Source organism: Bos indicus, chromosome 3 (assembly GCF_029378745.1).
Source record: "Bos indicus isolate NIAB-ARS_2022 breed Sahiwal x Tharparkar chromosome 3, NIAB-ARS_B.indTharparkar_mat_pri_1.0, whole genome shotgun sequence".
Classification (NCBI taxonomy): Eukaryota; Metazoa; Chordata; class Mammalia; order Artiodactyla; family Bovidae; genus Bos; species Bos indicus.
Window position 1 is genome coordinate 21,244,560 of NC_091762.1, and position 13,438 is coordinate 21,257,997.

At 47.6% G+C, this 13,438-nt stretch overlaps 5 non-coding genes across 5 annotated transcripts; 3 read left to right on the plus strand and 2 right to left on the minus strand.

Annotated features, from left to right (window-relative positions):
• The first annotated feature begins 2,569 nt into the window (after positions 1 to 2,569).
• Positions 2,570 to 2,642, plus strand: TRNAV-UAC (transfer RNA valine (anticodon UAC)). Its single transcript has one exon. It is a non-coding gene; the product is annotated as a tRNA-Val (tRNA).
• A 1,714-nt stretch (positions 2,643 to 4,356) lies between these two features.
• On the minus strand, positions 4,357 to 4,428 carry TRNAQ-CUG (transfer RNA glutamine (anticodon CUG)). The gene has a single exon. It is a non-coding gene; the product is annotated as a tRNA-Gln (tRNA).
• Positions 4,429 to 5,613: 1,185 nt separating this feature from the next.
• Positions 5,614 to 5,687, plus strand: TRNAN-GUU (transfer RNA asparagine (anticodon GUU)). The gene has a single exon. It is a non-coding gene; the product is annotated as a tRNA-Asn (tRNA).
• A 601-nt stretch (positions 5,688 to 6,288) lies between these two features.
• TRNAV-CAC (transfer RNA valine (anticodon CAC)) lies at positions 6,289 to 6,361 on the plus strand. Its single transcript has one exon. It is a non-coding gene; the product is annotated as a tRNA-Val (tRNA).
• Positions 6,362 to 8,106: 1,745 nt separating this feature from the next.
• TRNAG-CCC (transfer RNA glycine (anticodon CCC)) lies at positions 8,107 to 8,177 on the minus strand. Its single transcript has one exon. It is a non-coding gene; the product is annotated as a tRNA-Gly (tRNA).
• Between the last annotated feature and the right edge of the window lie 5,261 nt (positions 8,178 to 13,438).

Genomic DNA, 13,438 nt, shown 5'->3' on the forward strand with positions numbered 1-13,438 from the left:
CCAGAGACTGGAGAGAGGTTTACTCAAGGAGGAAGGAGGCAAAGGGGAGGCTCTTGTTATGAGGAGGAAGTTCACAGCTCCAGGGTGAGAATATGAATCTTCTTTTTGGAAAATCAAGCTGTTGAGTGGTAACAAACAACATAAAGGCAAGGTTTATGAGTTCAAGGACCTGAAATGGACTCTGACTCATAAAGGAAGAAAAGAAATCCATAGAAAGTATGTTGAGAGATCCCAGAATGGCCAGGAAACCTGGAGAACAGGGCTCTCACAAGGGACAAGGACAGAATCAGGTGAGGTTAGAACTGGGATGGGTGGAGATGTGTGTTCTTCCCATTTCCTCCAGCCTGCACATCGGTCCTGATCTGCAAGCAGAGAACTGGCAGTGAAGGGTGGTCCAGCTACATAGGAGCAAACTTCAAGAACACTCAGGGAGCAAACTGCAAGAGCAATCAGGGGAGCCTTTGTCTTGATTCCATTTACAGAAATTTCTAGAAGTATCAGGTTAATTCAAGGTGAAATAAATAAGGGTAGAGTTTGTCAAAAGATTCTGAGAATAGTGACAACAATATTTATTTATGATTTCACAGCTGATAACATGATTCATCCAGTAGTTTCTAAACCCAGGCACATCTGACAACAAATGCTTACATGGAGGACATTTTAAAGCAGAAAGAAGGGAGGCACAAGAAATTTTCTTTATTTGTCTAAAGCCACATAAGGACAGAACTATTTTTACAACCCAGAATTTGTGCACTCAAGCACAGATAGTTGGATCTGTCTTCTCAGAAGTGGGTGTATCAAGATTTCTCAGTTGTAGGGATGGGAAGAAGACCAAGAAGAGGAGAGAAGGCAAGAGAGGGAGGGGGAAGGGTAGAAGCACAAATTCTTTTATTCTCTCCTTCCTCCCCTCTCAGTAGGCCTCCTTGATTCTTGCCTGCACCAGCCCTTTCCCTCCTTCCTCACTCTGCTACCTGGACTGAAGCACTGTTCAGCTCTAAGGATTCCTGCCCAAGCCTCCTGGGAGGTCTCCATGCCTTCCTCCCAAACCAGCCTTCCCAGCTTGGTTTTGACCCTTTCCCGCTCCCAGGTGGACCTCACAGAAGCAGCCTACCCAGGCTGGGATGCAGGAGTTCCAACTTGCTGGGGCAGCTCCGGGGGCCTTTCCGTTGCCAACCCACTGGATGCTGCGGATTCCAAAAACTGGGATAAAGTCTTTTAAAAAAGAACCGTTCACTTCGAAAACTTTTCTGTGTTTCCCTTCTCAACGGTCTTCATGGGACGAAGGGCTAAAGACGACAATGTATTCATCCAGGTCTTAGAGCATCCCAGTGAGTGCCCGACTCTGTCGCCGGCATGCAGACACAGAACGACCATCCCCGCGACCTCTGTGCTTAGTCGCTAACTCCTGTCCGACTCTTTGCCACCCCATGGAGTTATCCCGCCAGGCTCCTTGTCCATGGGGATTCTCTAGGCAAGAATACTGGAGTGGGTTGCACGCCCTCCTCCAGGGGATAGTCCCAAACCAGGGATTGAAACTGGGTGTCCTGCATTGCAGGCGGATTCTTACCGTCTGGGCCCCAGGGAAGCCCACTCTGGTGGAAATCGCCTGGTGGACACAGGAAACCTAACACAGCCCCGGAGGCCTATGCCAGGGTGGGCAAACTCTGATTCGTTGGGTGTAGGCGAGGACGTGGGAAGAGCCATCATGGGAGCCCCACCCCCCGCGGTGTGTTCGGCTGTCCTTGGATGTATTTCTGTTCAGGCCCACAGGATTGGAGCCCTGGCTCCTGGTATCTCTGGGGGCTCTGGCATCTGTGGTCGGTAGAGGGCACGGAAGTGGCACCGTTTCCCTGGGGGCAGGGGTCTTATCCTAGGAAGAAGTGTCAACCCCAAAGACTCCAGGAATAGCCAGTACTGCTCTCTCCGTAGCGTTCGGCTGTTAACCCTAAAGGTTTGTGGTTCGAGCCCACCCAGGGACGGTGGGGTGGCATTTTACAGACCAAAGAGACTCCCTTTTGCCAGGAGAACACCAGAGAGTGCAGCGGCGAGCCGGCATGCAAGAGCACAGGAGTCAGGTATAAAAGAGCAGCGGAGAGGGCGGGTCCCCGGGGATTGAAAGCGTCGATCATTCTTGAGAGCCCAGAGTACTGACCGCCGGCGCTGTGAAAAGGGCCACCGCGGCGCGCGACTGCAGCGTGGGAGGGGCGGAGTCCACACAGCTGGGCCGTGGAGTCTCCTGGCCTCGGATGCAACCACCGTCCCCGCCTCCTGGGGCTTCCGGGAGCTCGGCAATCGGCTGGGGCCACCCCTGAGCTCGGGTGCGGAGCTAAGGGTCTGAGGCCTCTGCGTTGGGTGCGGGACCCCGAATGCAGCCTGTGGGGACCCCAGTGTCCTCACTTGAGGGGTGATGAGGAACTCTAAAGCAGGTCTCTCGGGAACTGGCGTCTCCGCGTCTGAGCGAGCTTGGGGCTTCAAGGTTCCTGTTTGAGTGTTAAAATTAGGTGGTCTAGATGCTGGTGGCAGCATTCGGGATTTCATAAATACAGTGTTAAGTACTGGAGGGTGTCCCGTTTCCGTAGTGTAGTGGTTATCACGTTCGCCTTACACGCGAAAGGTCCCCGGTTCGAAACCGGGCGGAAACAGGTTGCTCTCCCCCACTACCCCACCGCGGAGATTTCTGATTGGTGGAACCACCTGGTTCTCACCCCCACTGGCTGAGTCAAGTCCTACTCTTTTCCACCCCTTGAACTGTAGCCAGTCAGGCTCCTCTTTCTATGGGATTTTCCCGCTACTTTGCTAGAAGCCCATCGGGTCAGTGCAGCTGCCCCCTTCACTCTTGCCTGGCTCCCTGTGTCCTGCAGGGATCAAAAAGTGTTCTGTCAGGACACAGAGGTGAAAAGTCCTTCTCTGTAGCTGGTGGAATAGAGAACCAGATGGGAAATGCGTCCACGGGAGGGGGAGTATCCTCAAGAGCTTTCCAGGACTGTTGAGTGGGTGCTGTCAGGTGGGTCTAAGCCCCAGGATGATAATGCCTAGTCTTGTGTTGTTCTGGCCTTGACCCAGTCCCAGGTCCAGTCCGAATTCAAGCACAGAGGCATCCAGCTTTACCACACATATTCCACTCTCCCTCTCTCCAAAGTGGGGTAGTGAACCACCTTTTCTGTCTCAGTGCATAGAACCCATATGGGTTGGGCTTCCCCCCCCCACCCCCACCTTGAACTTTCTGATTTGCTGAAATGTAACTCAGGAGTATAAAAAACATTTAGTGACGTGAAAGTGAAATCGCTAAGTCGTGTCCGACTCTTTGCGACCCCGTGGACTGTAACCTACCAGGCTCCTCCGTCCGTGGGATTCTCCAGGCAAGAATACTGGAGTGGGTTGCCATTTCCTTCTCCAGGGGATCTTCCCGACCCAGGGATTGAACCTGGGTCTCCAGCCTTGCAGGCAGACGCTTTAACCTCTGAGCCACCAGGGAAGCATTAGTGCTCTCCATGCTACGTACAAGAAAAAAATTCAAATTGATAATAAGGATGAATCTTGAATACTTTTAACACTCTAGATAATTCTAATAATTGATATATAATTGCATAGAAAATGCCCTGCCATACTCTCAGAGATGACTCCTGGTATGCCTTACCTAGCTTTAATAATTTTGGTCTAAAACCTATTTCATGTTGACTTTCTGATTTTCTAAAAATGTGTAAAATATTGGTACCATACTATTCTAGGTTGTAGAAGTCTTATATTTATTTTCTATTCAAAATCCTAATGAAAGTGAACTGCCTAAATTTCCTGTATTGTTTTGATTCCCTTAAGCAAACTCTAATTCCAAAAAATATTTCCATTTATAAAATTCAAAATTATCTGCCACAGAAAATTAAATATACCATATAATATTTTTCAACGAAGATTAAGTCGTATAATTATAGAAATCATAGTTACTTATATTCCCCTTTCAACGTGGGGGTAAATGTTTTTAGGTATCATCTAATATGTGAATATCTGACATGGCAACTCATACCGGCAACCATTTATCCACAGGGACACCCGTGCAGTTACAAGACGGGCAGTGCGAAGCCCCCTCGCGGGGCAGGACTCCATGAGCTCAGCCTCTGCGTTTTACTCGAGAGACCCAGGGTACCCGACGAGGGGAAGGCACTGGCTGGGCCGCTGTGCCCCTGGCCGGGGCTTGGAGGGCACAGATGGGCAGAGCCGCCCGGGTCCAGCGAGGACGCCCCGGATCGGTCCCACACCTGTCCGCCGTGTCCGTGTCAACCAGGCCGCTGAGGGTCGCGGGAGACCTCAGGCGCGTCCTATTAAGGGAGTAAAAAGTGTTTCTCTTCTAAGTAGGCAGAAAGGTCCCACCGAGATTTGAACTCGGATCGCTGGATTCAGAGTCCAGAGTGCTCACCATTACACCATGGAACCCCCTCCGGAGCCACCTGGCCTCCATCGCCAGACAACGGTATCCACTTCTTTAGCCTCCGTACATCCCACCCAAAAGCTCAGGGCAGTTCTTCTAAGGCCCTAAGGAGACTCCAATACGGTTGACTCCCCTAGGTGCTCAACCCTCTCGCTTTCTCTCCGCTCCTCTCCTTTGATCGACTCAGCTCACTCTCACCTCAGAAAATGAGGTGAAATCCACTTTGGGTTTTGTGCCGGGGAGGACCCCCTAGGTCTCTATCACCAACCACATATTCTGTTTAGGTTAACCAGAGTGTCCCATCCGGAGGTAAAATTTCTGCAAATAAGAGTGTTATTTTCCTTTTCTTTGCCTTCACCCTTTCCCCATAGCCCAGAGGGGGCATACCGTTGTCAGGGCAAGAGACAGGGTTTCCTGGGTCCCTTAGTTTTCTCACAGCGCTGATCACACTCCTAAGCGGCCACCACCTCTTACCTGTAACATATAAAGTGTGTCAGCGGTGGAGTAGGAATGGAGGCAGGAGAACTCTTCTTTTATTCTTCATATATTTCTGATTCGGAGAGGGATAAGTTATTCTCACAACAAGTGTATATTGTTAAATTTACAATGTGAATAAAAATAAAGAAAACACTCAGACAAACGAGCTATACTCACTTAAACTGAAGTCAATGTCGCTCAGTCGTGTTCAACTCTTTGTGTCCCTAGGGACTGTAGCCTGCCAGGCTCCACTGTCCAAAGATTCTCCAGGTAAGAATACTGGAGTGGGTAGCCATTCCCTTCTCCAGGGGATCTTCCAAAATCAAGGATTGAACCAGGGTGCCCTGCATTGTAGACGGATTCTTACCGTCTGACCCCCAGGAAAGCCCACTCTGGTGGAAACCGCCTGGTGGACACAGGAAACCGAAGCACAGCCCCGGAGGCCTTTGCCAGGGTGGGCAAACTCTTATTCGTTGGGTGTAGGCGAGGAAACGGGAAGAGCCACCGTGGGAGCAACCTGGTGTTCAGCTGTGCTTGGATCTATTTCGGTCCAAGCCCGAAAGCTTCGAGGCCTGGATGGCGGTTTCTCCGGGGGCGCTGGCATCTGTGGCGGGTAGGGGCAGGGAAACGGCACCGTTTCTCTGGGGGACAGAGCGCTCACCCCGGGAATGAGTGTCTACTCCAGAGAGTGTCCAAAAGAACCCCGGAGTGCTGTCTCTGTGGCGCAATCGGTTAGCGCGTTCGGCTGTTAACCGAAAGGTTGGTGGTTCGAGCCCACCCAGGGACGGTGGGGGTGACATTTTAGGCAACACCAAAGAGAACTCCCTTTTGCCAGGAGGACACCGGAGAAGTGATGCGCCCAATGGACTTTCAGAGAAACAAAACAGGAGTCAGGTGCAAAGGAACAGCGGGGAGGGCGCGTCCCGGGTGGATTGGAAGCGTCGGTCATTCCTGAGAGCCCAGAGTGCTGATCGCCGGCGCCGAGAGAAGGACCACCGAGGCGCGGGTCCGCAGGCCTGGAGGGGCGGCTTCCACACCTCTGGGTTTCGGGGTCACCTGGGCCTCGGGCGCACCCACCGTCCCCACCTCCTGCGGCTTCCGGGAGCTGGGGAGGTGGCGCGGGCGACCCCTGAACTCAGGGTGCGCAGCTGAGGATCTGAGGATTCTTCGTTGGGTGCGGGGTCCCAAAGGCAACCTGTGGGGGTCCGAGGGTCCTCACTTCAGGGGAGAGGGGGAACCCTAAAGCAGGGCCCTCCAGAGCCGCCGTCTCCGTGCCTGAGAGAGTTTGGGGCTTCAAGGCTCCTCTGGTGTTAAGAGTTGGTGCTGTGGTTACTGGTGGCGGGACCTCGAATTTAATGGATACATTGTTCAAGAGTAGAGTTTATCCAGTTTCCGTAGTGTAGTGGTTATCACGTTCGCCTCACACGCGAAAGGTCCCCGGTTCGATACCGGGCGGAAACAGGCTTTCTCTTTCTTTTTGCCTCCCCCGCCCCGCCCCGAAATATGTCTTCTCATTGGTAAAACCAACAGGCGCGAAAGGTACGGGGTGAGGCAGGGGACGCAGCTGGAGGAAGAGTTGGTGACCACCTAGAAGTCTCTTTATTCAGCTCTCGGAGAGGCCCAGGAGCCACTTCAGAGATCTGGAGGTGGACGGATTCGCTCATCAGCCGCCACTCATCACCGAGCCTGACGACAAAGAAAACCGAGGTTCACAAAGAGAGCAAGTCCTGGGCTCGGCAGCACGCAGCGCTACAGCTAGACCAGGAGGGACCCAGTCCGCTACTTTGTGTCCTTGCCCCAGAGCAAAAGCGACGCCCAGGAAAGGAGACGTGAAGGGCGATGAGCAACGGGGCAGGGCTGGGAGCCTTGAACAGATGCACACAGCCCTGGGCCGCTGCGACATTGCCTTTCCCACTTGCTGACTTTCTCAAGGGTCATCTTACACCCACCTTTCACCTGGAGAAGCTAAATAAAGATTTTTGTCCACAGATCCCTTGTGATCTAGTGGCTAGAATTCTGTGCTTTCACCGCCATGGCCCAGTTTCGATTCCCGGTCAGGGAAAACTTTCTTTTTCCACCGTCTGCACCCACACAAGTCTCTCTCTTGCTGCCCAGATCGGAACTGTATTTTGCTTAAAGGTCCAATGCAGAACATTTTCTGCACAGAGTTTCTAAATGCCGCTGAGTCCGGGCCTCAGGGTCCTGGACCTCAGGCTGGCTGTTGGAGCTGAGATGCCGTGAACAGCCTGTGCTGGCCAGCTCTGGCCTCCACTCTTTTCTCCTGGCGTGGTAAACCCAGAGTCTTAACAGAGTTTTCATTCAAGGAGAATGTGAGGCTTCAGTTCCAAAAATTCATTAAAATCCAATACCAGAGGTGGATGAAACTGGAGCCTATCATACAGAGTGAAGTAAGCCAGAAGGAAAAACACCAATACAGTATACTAATGCATATATATGGAATTTAGAAAGATGGTAACAATAACCCTCTGTACGAGACAGCAAAAGAGACAGTGATGTATAGAACAGTCTTATGGACTCTGTGGAAGAGGGAGAGGGTTGGAAGATTTGAGAGAATGGCATTGAAACATGTGAAATATCATGTATGAAACAAGATGCCAGTCCAGGTTCGATGCACGATACTGGATGCTTGGGGCTAGTGCACTGGGACGACCCAGAGGGATGGTATGAGGAGGGAGGAGGGTTCATGATGGGGAACACATGTATACTTGTGGTGGATTCATTTTGATATTTGGCAAAACTAATACAATTATGTAAAGTTTAAAAATTAAATAAAATTTAAAAAAAATCCAATACCAAAAGCTTTTGTAAAATACCAAAAGTTTGCAAGAATACGAACATCCTATATTCTGTACCTAAGTGCCCAGTTAACATCACATTCTTTCTTTATATAAGAGTCATGACATCACTTGATAGTAACCTGCCAACATCTCGGGATTGTTCCTTTCCTTTGGCGTCCCTCTCAAAGCTAACTTCTGTGGGACCTGTCTTCCAAGGCCGGGGAACAGCTGTACCGACCAGAAGAGGGCCCTCTTGGCCCTTCAGGAACCTGGAATCCGTTCTCTTTAGGATGTAGAGAAGGTATATGTGTGTTAGTCGCTCAGTCCTTTTGGATTTTTGGCCATCCCTTGGACTGTAGCATTCCTCTGTCCATGGGCCAGTGAAGCCCAAAACAAACATAACCACAATGCATTGGCCAGGAATCGAACCCGGGTCTCCCGCGTGGGAGGAGAGAATTCTACCACTGAACCACCAATGCTACTATAGAGAAAAATGTCTGTAAGGATAGCCTAGATGGAGTTTTACTCAAGTCTTTCTCAAGTGCAAGTCACTCATGCCCTGTGCTTGTAGGACGGTCTAGGCTTTCATCCTCCACCCTCTGTGGCACAGGCTGCCCTCTGCCCTCTGGCCTCCTGCGGGTTGCTTTGGCGGGCACTCAGGTGTGCTTTGGATCCGTCTAAGTGATGGAACCGCCTGGTGCTCGTGCAGTCTTGTCCCACTCTTTGCGACCCCTTGGACTCTAGCCCACCAGGCTCCTCTGTCCATGGGATTTCCATGCTCCTTTGCTAGAAACCCATCGAGGCAGTACAGCTGCCCCCTTGGCTCCTGCCTGGCTCCCTGTGCCCTGCAGGGAGCATAAAGTATTCTGTCAGGACACAGAGGTGAAGAATCCTTCCCTGTGGTTGGAGGATGAGAGAACCAGATGGGAAATGCTGCAAAGGGAGGGGAATATTCTCAAAAACTTCCCAGAACTGCTGTGTGGGCGCTGTCGGTTGGGTGGCTGCCCTATGACAATAGTGCTTAGTCTTGTGTTCTGGCCTTGACCCAGTCCCAGATCCAGTCTGAATTCAAGCACAGAGGCACCCTGCTTTCCCACACATATGTCATTCTGCCTCTCTCCAAAGTGGCATTCTGAACCACGTTTTCTTTTTTCTTTTTTTTCTTTAGCCATGGACTTTATTGTTTGAATATTTGCAATTATTATTCTATACACAAATGTTAATTTCTTACAAAACTCTGTATTCCATATTGCTAGGTCACTTCACTCTTCATTTTATGTCACATTTCCATCAAGAACTATTTCCCCAAATCACCATCTGCCTGATTGTCTGTTGTTGTTGTTCAGTTGCTAAGTTGTATACAACTCTGCGATGCCAGACACTAGTCCACAAGGCTCATCTGTCCATGAGATTTTCCAGGCAAGAATACTGGAGTGGGTTGCCATTTCCTTCTCCAGGCTGAACCACCTTGTCTATCTCAGTGAATAGCAACCATGTGGGTCTTTTTTTTTTTTTTTCCCTTTAACTTTGTTTTGCTGAAATGTAACTCAGGAATATAAAAAAGGTTTAGCTTTAGATAAATTAGTGCTCTCCATGCTACAAACAAGAATAAAATTCAAGTTGATAATAAGGATGAATTTAAAATACTTTTAATACTCAAGAGAATTCTAATAATTGATGTGTAATTACATAGAAAATGTTTGTTCTGTCATGCTCCCAGAGATGACTCTTGGTATACACCACACTACTTTAATAATTTTGGTCTAAAAACTACCTCATGGTTACTTTCAGATTTATTATTATTTATAAAATTTAAAATTATGTGCTCCAGTAAATTAAATATACCATATAATACCTTTTAAATCAGGATTAAGTCTTTTGAGTCTCGAAATCATAGTGATTTAATTATTCCCTTTTCAATTTGGGGTCAGTGTTTTTAGGTATCATCTAATATGTGATTCTAAGCAGCATTTATCAGGCATGACTCAGCTCAAATTGCAATTTTAAGATCTATCATTAACTTTAAGTTCTTTGACTGATATTAAATTGGTTGAATTAATGTATAATCTTTGCCTGGAAAATTTCTAATTAAGGTAGAAATAATAATGCCCATATTTTTATAGGTTATATATAGAAGAGCTCTAGCTTAACAGCTTAAGAGAATGTGTGGGTACCTTTAGGAGATATTCCTGAATGTAACCATAACGTCACTTGAAGAAGACTACAACATATGGACTCTGTAATTTAAGTAAGGACATGTTGCTTACCTGATGTACTCCTTTATTAAAAAAAAAAAAAAATTCCTGATTCTTAGTTACCTGCCTTCTAGATCTCAAGTCACCCATTTTCCCATGTGCTATGTGATTGTTTTTTAACTCATTGCTGGCGTCCTTAGGCGCTGGCAGGCAGGTGAACCTGAGAAGAACATGACAGGTTGTTCTCCTGCTGTGATTCTTATTTGTCTTTGTGTGTGTGTATCTTATTTTTGATGCCTCCTGGTGTGAATGCACCAAGGAGTGGGACCTTGACTTTGCTCCTGATACACCAGTTTTCCTGGAGAAGGGCCTGGTACCTGGTGAGCACCTAGTAAGTGCTTGCTGACTGAAGGATTCCTAATGCACAGTTCTGGAAAACTGATGAAGAGGACAGAAGTGGGTAAGATCCACACAGGGCTAGAGTATAAGGGACAGAAAGGCACAAGCTCCAAGAGGGAGAGAGAAGGGCAGAGAGAAATGTCCTAGAATTTAGAGACATCCTCGACTGAGTATGGAAAATCTGAAGAGCTCTTCTTTCCTCATGAACTTCAACTGAGGAATCAGTGGAAGGTGAACCAGGAACTCTAAGGATCCAGGTTTGCACAAGATGTATTATCGGTCCAGGATTCTGTAGTTTGCAACAATTTGTCTCAAATGAGATAATTTTTGCAGATGTAGCCACGTACTGTCGAGATATCATACAGAGACAGTCTCAGGCTTGCAAATGCACCCACATACGGGAGGGAGACCCCTCATTAGATTGTGTGCATCCAACCAAAGCCAAAATACAACTCATGAAGTGAAGAGGATAAATGTCTGGGACCAGTGGGCTTTTTTTTTTTTTTTTTTTTTTAACTCCTGTAATCCATAAGCTGCTCTGCAAGAGGCCCTCCAGAGTCATTCTGGCTGGCCTTGTCTGGACTCAATGACTTGGTCACCAATGAAAACAGTTACAATTCTTAGAATAGTTTCCAATCAGCTTGGAAGTTTGGCTGCTGAATATGTGCAATCTCTGGAAATGTACACATTGTCTTTTCATTGTACCTCCTGCTAAGTTGAGTCAGTAGGGCACAAATTCCCTTGTTAGAGTAACAGACCTGTGTACTGACAATTTCTTGGGATGGCAGGACCATGAAAAAAAGACTCTTTCCTTGAGTCAGCAAAACACATTGGAATATAAATTAGCACATCTATTTAGGGAAAACTAAGAACATAAAGAGATGCCTTCAGTTTCTAGCAAAGGTACAGTGACAGAAATCAGATTAACCCTCCTTCCTAAATCTCACTCTCCCTCTTTGTCCCACTCCCAAAGGAACAAAAAGATAAAACATGAAATACTGATTTCTAAGACACTGGAAATCAGGCAGCAAAGGATAGCAAGCCTTGAGAGGTGACAAACAAACAAGATGAGTCTTGCCATGGGCCCAGCTTCCTGCTTTCGGTGAGTTCCCATGCTGGGCACCAAGAAGAGGATTTCAGGTAGTGTTGGTGGAGAGCAAGGCAGCTAGAGTTCACAGGACAAAGATCCAGTGATTCTTATTTGCAAAGCAGATGTAAAGCAAAGGTATGGATATCAAGGCTGAAAGGGGAGTTGGGGGAATTGGGAACTTAGGATTTACCTATATACACTACTGATGCTATGTATGACACCACCCTTCTGGCAGAAAGTGAAGAAGATTAAAGAGCCTCTTGATGAAAGTGAACGAGGCGAGTGAAAATGTGGCCTTAAAGCTCAACATTCAGAAAACTAAGATCAGGGCATCCGGTCCCATTACTTCATGGCAAATAGATGGGGAAACAGTGGAAACCATGGCGGACTTTATTTTTCTGGGCTCCAAAATCACTGCAGATGGTGACTGCAGCCATGAAATTAAAAGACATTTACTCCTTGGAAGGAAAGTTATGACCAACCTAGACAGCATACTAAAAAGCAGAGATATGACTTTGCCAACATATGTCCATCTAGTCAAGGCTATGGTTTCTCCAGTGGTCATGTATGCATGTGAGATTTGGACTATAAAGAAAGCTGAGCACAGAAGAATTGATGCTTTTGAACTGTGGTGTTGGAGAAGACTCTTGAGAGTCCTCTGGATTGCAAGGAGATACAACCAGTCCATCCTAAAGGGGATCATCAGTCCTGGGTGTTCATTACAAGGAATGATGTTGAAACTGAAACTCCAATATTTTGGCCACCTGATGCAAAGAGCTGACTCATTTGAAAACACCCTGATGCTGGGAAAGATTGAGGGAGAAGGAGAAGGGGACGACAGAGGGATGAGATGCTTGGATGGCATCACCGACTCAATGTACATGGGTTTGGGTGGACTCCGGGAGTTGGTGATGGACAGGGAGGCCTGGCTTGTTACGGTGAATGGGGTCGCAAAGAGTCGGGCACAACTGAGCGACTGAACTGATCTCAACTTGTACAATAAATAACAAATGAGAACCTATTGTATGGCATAGGGAATTACTGGATGCTCTGTCGTTACCTAAAGGAGAAGGAAATCCAAAAATGAGGGGATATATGTACATGTATATCCGATTCACTGTGCTATTAACACAACATCATAATTAACACACTGGAAAACAGCTATACTCAAATAAAAGCTAATAATAAAAAAAGGAACATGAAGAAAGGTCCCGTGATGAGAGAGAGTGGGAGAGAGAGAGAATGCTGCGATATGAAAGGGTCTCCCTCAAGTATTCAGCAGAGTAATGATCGGGGTATCCTCATGAAGAAAGTGCCTTTGGCCAAGGAAAGAATGTTTTAAAAAGATCCTGGAACAACTCCTGGTGCTCACACAGGACAAGCAATTGTATGCAAGCGATCTCCCCACACAGACTGGACTACTTATAACTCATGGGCCATTGGGAAGAACATTCAAAAAACTCTTGTGATGGACAGGGAGGCATGGCTGTTAAAATGCTGCACTCAATATGCCGGTAAACTTGGAAAACTCAGCAGAAGCCACAGGACGGGAAAAGGTCAGTTTTCATTCCAGTCCCAAAGAAAGGCAATGCCAAAGAATGTTCAAACTACTACACAATTGCTCTCATCTCACATGTTAGCAAAGTAATGGTCAAAATTCTCACTGTGAGGCTTTCACAGTGTGTAAACTGAGAACGTCCAGATGTGGAAGCTGGATTCAGAAAAGGCAGAGGAACCAGAGATCAAATTGCCGACATCCCTTGGTTCATAGTAAAAGCAAGAGGGTTCCAGAAAAACATCTACTTCTGCTTTATTGACTACGCCAAAGACTGACTGTGCGGATCACAACAAACTGTGGAAAATTCTTCAAGAGATGGGAATACCAGACCTCCTTACCTGCCTCCTGAGAAATCTGTATGCAGGTCAAGAAGCAACAGTTAGACATGAAACAATGGACTGGTTCCGAATTAGGAAAGGAGTATGTCAAGACTGTATGTTGTTACCTTGTTTATTTAACTTCTATGCAAAGTACATCACGTGAAATGCCTGCATGGAT